The sequence below is a fragment of the Tenrec ecaudatus genome, chromosome 2, assembly GCF_050624435.1.
Source record: "Tenrec ecaudatus isolate mTenEca1 chromosome 2, mTenEca1.hap1, whole genome shotgun sequence".
Lineage (NCBI taxonomy): Eukaryota > Metazoa > Chordata > Mammalia > Afrosoricida > Tenrecidae > Tenrec > Tenrec ecaudatus.
The window spans coordinates 107,033,673-107,040,527 of record NC_134531.1 but is presented as its reverse complement, the minus strand read 5'-3'; the positions used below and the strand labels follow the sequence as shown (position 1 = coordinate 107,040,527).

Here is a 6,855-nt window from a genome sequence, read left to right as displayed (position 1 = left end):
AAAAATACAGAAGTATACAGTCAGATCAAGCTGCTGGCAGATTCCCACAAGCCATAGGCAAGGGTCTTAAACAGCTTTACCATCAGATAGGGGGTAACTGTAATTGTGATTATACTGGATTGAACTTGACCTTTGGTCAGTTAAAGTCCCTCTTGACCCAACCTAAAATTCTTCTTTGTATAAGTATTTCTTGATAGTTTCATGACATAAATTTCTTACCTGACCATTTAAGTACACACGTTGGTCTTTTCTTTCTTATTCACTATTTGTATTATTTTATTCTTGTAAATTTATGTTGATTCATTTTTTTAATTGTTTCTGTCGAGTTTTACAGTTTGTGAATAACAGCAGATGTAGATGCATAGAGGTAAGAACTGATGCAAGGGTTTATAGGGGAATAAGAAAATTTAGCTTTATTGTGCCAACCTGGTCGGTAAACACATATGGGGTTAATTGAAGGGCAGAGAGATAAATGCCTCCATGAGCCTCGCCTTTATAGTTCTCAGAGCTCTTGCTTTCTGAAGGTCAGACCAAGGTGCAGCTGCTTAGCCAGTTCCCTGCTTCAGCTGGCAAGGCTCACTTCCTGTGAGGCATCCCTGGGGAAAAGCCACCTGGACCTACTCTGATGTAGCCCTGAGCCCTGGGGTAGCCACACAGAGAACCCAGTAAGTGCTGAGATGCTTAAATGCACACTGATTTGGCTTTCCTTCTGCAGTCAGCTTCATTGTATGTGTTTTGAGAGATTGAGGGGGACTTTGTAGATCAGTGTGGGACATAAGAGCTTGGACAGCAATGGGTTGGGATGCTTTCTTGATGTTCACTTACCCTTTATATAAAACTCTCTCATATATACATAATAAGTTTCTATGGATTTGTTTCTCTAATGCACCCAGATTACCACTGGGAGGTAGGGGTTGGGTGGGAGATAGGGAGGGTGAGAGAGTGGGGGGACAAGCAATGTGCTTGGGAGGTGGGTGTGAGCATTATAACTGATGGTGATTACATAACTCATTTAGAAAGTGATTAACCATGGGGAGAAAAAAGAGAAAGTCTTCTAAATTTGATTGTGCTAATGATTGTACAAAACTTTTTGATGTAATTGAACTATTGACTTGTGTGATTTTGTAGATTAAATGCCAATGACACTGTTTTAAAAATAGACAGGAGAGAAAAGATCAAAATGAATGCCGGAAGAGACTCTGAAACTTGCCTTAATCATAGAGTGGTGAGGCCTAGCAAAGAAAGGACAAAGACAAAGATCTGAACAAAATATGTCAAAGGGCTTCTCAAGAAGACAAAGTCAAATATTGTAATGAAATGTGCAAAGATTTGGAGTTAGGAAACAAAAAAAAAAAGCCCCCAGCTTTCGCCTTTTGGCTGGGTGGTACCAATACCTCCAGCAGTCCCTCCTCACCTGCCTCCAGCCTGCCTTTCCCAGCTGGACTGCCATTCCCACTGCCTGAGTCTTTTCTCTCCAGCAGAGGCTAGGTCTCAGCAGCAGCAGCAGCAGCAGCAGCAGCAGCAGCAGCAGGAGGAGGAGGAGAAGTCTGAAGTTGGAGGCTGTGAGGGTTGGGGAACCCATGACACACAGTCAAGGAGGGGACAAGAAGAAAGTCTGCTACTACTAAGATGGTGATATTGGGGATTACTGTTATAGAAAGGGTCATCCTATGAAACCTTATAGGATCTGCATGGCCCATAACTTGCTACTAAATTATGGCTTATACAAAAAAATGGAAATTTATTAGCTCCATAAAACCATTGCCGAAGAAATGACAAAATACCACACTGATGGGTCCATCAAGTTAGTACGTTCAATAATACCAGATAATGTGTCTGAGTACAGGAAGCAGATGCAGAGATTTCATGGTGGAGAGGAGTGCTCTGTGTGTGATGGACTCAGAGTTATGTCAGCTCTCAACAGGTTAAACTGACAAGTCAATATGGCTGTTAACTGGGCTGGAGGATTACTGAACACTAAGAAATCTGAAGCCTCAGGATCCTGTTATGTTAATGATATTGTACTTGCCATCCTTGAATTACTAAACTATCATCAGAGAGTCTAGTACATTGATATTGATATTCAACATGGTGAAGGTGTTGAAGAAGATTTTTATACCACAGATAGTGTAATGAATATATCATTGCATAAATATGGGAATACTTTCTGGGCACTGGAGACTTGCGGGATATTGGCGCAGGGAAAGGGAAATACTATACTGTGAATTTTCCAATGAGAGATCGTACAGATGATGAGTCAAATGGGCACTTATTTAAGCAGATTATCTCAAAAGTAATGGAGATGTATCAACTGAGTGCTGTCGTCTTACATTGCTGTGCAAACACTTTATCTGGTGATAGATTTGGTTGCTTTTATCTAACAGTCAATGGATTGCTAGATGTGTACAAGTTGTAAAAACTTTTAACTCACTATTGCTGATGCTTGGGGGAGGTGGATACATAATTCATAACATTGCCTGATGCTGGACATATGAGACTGCTGTTGGCCTTGATTGTGAAATTCCTAATGAGTTTCCATATAATGATTATTTTGCACCACACAAAATTGCATATTAGTCATCAAGCTGACAAACCAACTACTCCAGAATATATGGGAAAAATCAGACCGCATTTATTTGAAATTTGCGCAGGTTACCTCATGCACCAGGTGTTCAAATGCAGGTCACTCCTGAGGATGCTGTTCATGAAGAGAGTGGAGAGAAAGATGGAGAAGAGCCAGAAATGAGAATCTGTATTTGAGCTACAGACAAGTGGATAGAATGTGATAAGGAATTCTCTGTTTCTGAGGATGAAGGAGAAGGGCATCACAGAAATGTGGCTGATTGTAAGGAGGGGGAAAAAAAGCAGGAATCTAGGAAGATAAGAAAGAAAGAGAAGACAAAAAAGCAAATTTTAAGGAAGAAGATAAATCCAAGGACAATAATGCTAACAAAGCAGACACCAAAGGAGCCAAATCAAAATCGCTCAGCAATCCTTGAATTTGAATTTCACCAGTTTCAGGAAACCATTTAAAAAGTGAGAAAATAATTGAGAAGAAAAATGCTTTCTGTTGAAAGAGACTTCTGGCTTTATTTTATACTAATTTGCCATGGACTACATTTATTTACAAAAAAGCTTTCATTTTTAATTTTTTGGCAAGTTTTATTGTGGTTTTCTAATTATGAAGCAATTTTTTTCTCCACTATGCTTTATGTGATAGTATTTAAAATTGATGTGTTACTATGTCAAAAACATCTTTATTCAATAAGCAACTGGCCTCTCTGGGCTGAGTTTTCCATCTTTTCTAATTATCTTTATTAAGAATTATATTTGGATTGTCAAATAAAAGGAAAAATACTCTCATTATATCTTAAATTGAAAGAGCTAAAAAAATGAAGCCTAAATTGTAATACTGCAGGAATCTATATTTAAAATATTGAATGATGCAGGCAGCATCAAAATACAATGGAAAAATACACAAAGTCACTGTGCCAAAAGTGTGGGTTCACATTGAACCACGTCAGGAGGTAGCATATAAGCAAGAACCAAGCGTACTGAAGGAGAAACTCAAGATGCACTGAAAGCATTAGCCAAATTAAAGGTTCCAGGAATTTATAGGCTACCAAAATAAACATTTAAACAAGTTGATGAAGCCCTGGAAGTGCTTACTCGACTATACTTAGAAATGTGAAGACAGCTACTTGACCAAACGACTGGAAGATATCTATATTTGTACCGATTTCAGAGAAAGGTGTCACAATGAAAATGCTCAAATCATAGAAAAATATCATTATTATCACATGGAAGTAATATCCTTATGAAGATCATCCAACCAGGGTTTGCAGCAGCACATTGGCAGAGAGCTGCTTACTTGCATTTTATTCACTTTGCCAAGGCTTTGTACTTTATGGACCATAACAAACTCTGGATATATTTAAGAAGAATAGAAGTTCTAGAACACTTCATTGTACTCATGCATAACTTGTATCTGGATGAAGAGCCAGTTGTGCAATTAGAAAACGTGCATAGTGCATGGTTACAATCAGGAAAGTTGTGCATCAAGGTTGTGTCCTCCTACCATCTTCATTCAGTCTGTATGCTGAGCAAATTATCAGAGAAACTGGGTTATATTTGGAAGACAGTGGTTTCAAGATTAGAGCAAGACTTATTGACAACCTGTAATATGCAGATGACAAAACTTTTCTTGCTAAGAATAAGGAAGATTTGAAGCACTTGCTGATGAAGATTATGGATTGCAAGCTTCAGTATGGATTACAACTCCATGAAAAGAAGACCAAAATATTCCCAACTTGACCAAAAGCTAAAACCATGATAAATGGAGAAAATGTTGAAGTAGCCAGTGATTTTTGTGTTGCCTGGACCCCTGATTAATGCTCATGGAAGCAGAAGTCAAGTGATGAAAAGACACTTGGCATTGGGTAAATCTGCTGCCCAAGACATCTTTAGAGTGTGGAAAAGCAGGGAGGTGATTGTTTGGGCTAAGCTGTGCCTGACCCAAGCTACATTATCATTTGCCTCATACACATGTGAAAGTTGAATAAGGAAGACTGAAGAAGAAGAGGCTCATTTGAATTATGGTGCTAAGAAAAAATATTTAAGTACTACCAAAGTACAAACAAATTTATCCTGAAGAAGTACATTCAGAGTGTTCCTAACAGTAAGGATGGGAGATTTTGTCTTAAATACTTTGAACATATTGTTAGGAGAGGCTCATCCCTGAAGAAGGACATAATGCTTGGTAAAGTAGAAGCCAGTGAAAGAGAGGAAACACAATGGATTAACACAGCAGTTGCACCAACGGGCTCAAGTGAAGGAACACTTTGAGAATGGTGTAGGACCAAGCAGGGTTTCATTTTTTTATACATCAGGTATCTACAGGTCAGAACCAAGTTTATGGTAAGAAACAACAACAACACATATGGTCTTGGGACTCTGTGTGAATCCAGCAGGACTTTGCCTTCTACAAACATACTGTTTAACCACCCTGACTTCTCCCCGAGGCCTTAGAAGAAATTGCTTTTCTCTCTTCAACTGTGGTTGAACATAGCTTATATCCCATTCAGTCATTACAGGTAAGAATAACCAAACAAACCATTAAGTATTACATTCACTTTCCATAACCCTTCCATATTTTTATTTAATACCACATGCTTCCATGAGTCTGGAGGCATTGCAATAGGTCCCAGTTCAGATGACAACTGAATAAATAGCATGGAGGTCATGCCTCACCTCCTCTGGCTATACAAGAGAGAAGAATGTTACAACTCCACACCACCCAAGGGTGAGTGCCGTACATCAGAAGACAGACATGTCTTTACCTCCATACTTCTAATTTTTTTTCCTCTAGACTGATATCTTGGTGCCAAATGTGTTAGGCTGGCTTCTCCAGAGAAGCAAAACCACTGATGTTCATAAGTATATCAATAGCACTTGATATATTTATATCCAAAAAATGGTTTATATAGTTGTAGAACAACAGAAAAAGTTGTAGGACACTCTTCCTCACTCACATAACAACCAGGTTTGACAAACCAGGAAGCAGGAACATCACGACTGGTGCATATAACAGTAGATGAGTTCAAGATCAGCAGGTCAGATAGTAAATTTTGATGGCTCCCAGGGTCAACAAGCAATATGGTAGACTGTTGGCTCTTCGTCCCATGGATAGCCAACTTGCAAGATCCATTCTAACAAGATGAGAAAAAGCTCTTCATAGTATGTACATATGTAATAAGAATCTACACAACCCCGCCCCCTGCAAGACAACTTCCCTTCAATTGTATCCCACTCTAATCTTCTTACAAATGTCTGGCTATCACATAAGATGCCATAATACAGTTGCTTACACTCTGATAGTTCATATCACCAGGGAATATCAGGCCCTAACTGACAAACTACTGAATATTCTGGGCAAGGCAAGTTGATAAAGACCCTAAGCATGACACAAAGCTTGAATTGTTTCTTCATTTCTTTCAGCTTAATAAATGCCTAGTATATTTTTCATTTTGATTTTTCACATTGTATTATAATGCTCTTTTGTTTTCTTGAGCTACCTTTTGACATTTTTTGTTTGACTCTTTCACTTTGTTTCCATTTCCTTGAGTTACTCTCTGTTGAAAGTTTGCTTCAGAATCTCTTCTGACATCCACTTTGGTCTTTTATTTATTTTGTGTAATGAGCTTTTGCTCTCTTCATATATAGTGTTCTTGATATCATCCCTAAAAGTATCTGGTCTTTGGTAACTGGTATTTTTTATAATCATTTTATTAGGGGATCTTACAGATTTTATAATATGCCACATATCAATCAAGAATATTTGTACATATGTTGTCATCATTTTGTAAACATTTACTTTTTATTTGAGCCCTTGGTATCAGCTGTACTTTTTCCCTCCCTCCTCCACCCCCATTGTGATCCCTTGATAAATTATAAATTATTACTGTTTTCATATCTCACATCAACTGCTGTCTCCCTTCACCCTCATGTCTGTTATTTGTCCTGCTTGGGGAGTGGGGAGGGTTACGTGTCGATCAGTGTGATCAGGTTCCTCTTCATACCCTCTCCCTCTACCTACCCCCTACTTGCCTGGTATAATTAATCCCATTTCTGTTCCTGAAGGGTTTATCTGACCTGGATTCTGTGTATTATGAACTCTTATCTGTACCAGTGTATATGCTGGACAGGAATGGAGTCATGATAATGGGGGTGAGGAACCTCAAAGAACCAGAGGAGTATTGTGTGTTTCCTTGGTGCTGGAGTGCACCCTGATTGACTCATTCCTTCCTTGTGATCCTTCTCTGAGGGATTCTTATTGTCTACAGATGGGTTGTGGGT

At 38.8% G+C, this 6,855-nt stretch overlaps 1 pseudogene; it reads left to right on the top strand.

Moving 5' to 3' along the window:
- The first annotated feature begins 1,580 nt into the window (after positions 1 to 1,580).
- LOC142440925 (histone deacetylase 2 pseudogene) lies at positions 1,581 to 2,999 on the top strand (annotated as a pseudogene).
- Positions 3,000 to 6,855: the final 3,856 nt, after the last annotated feature.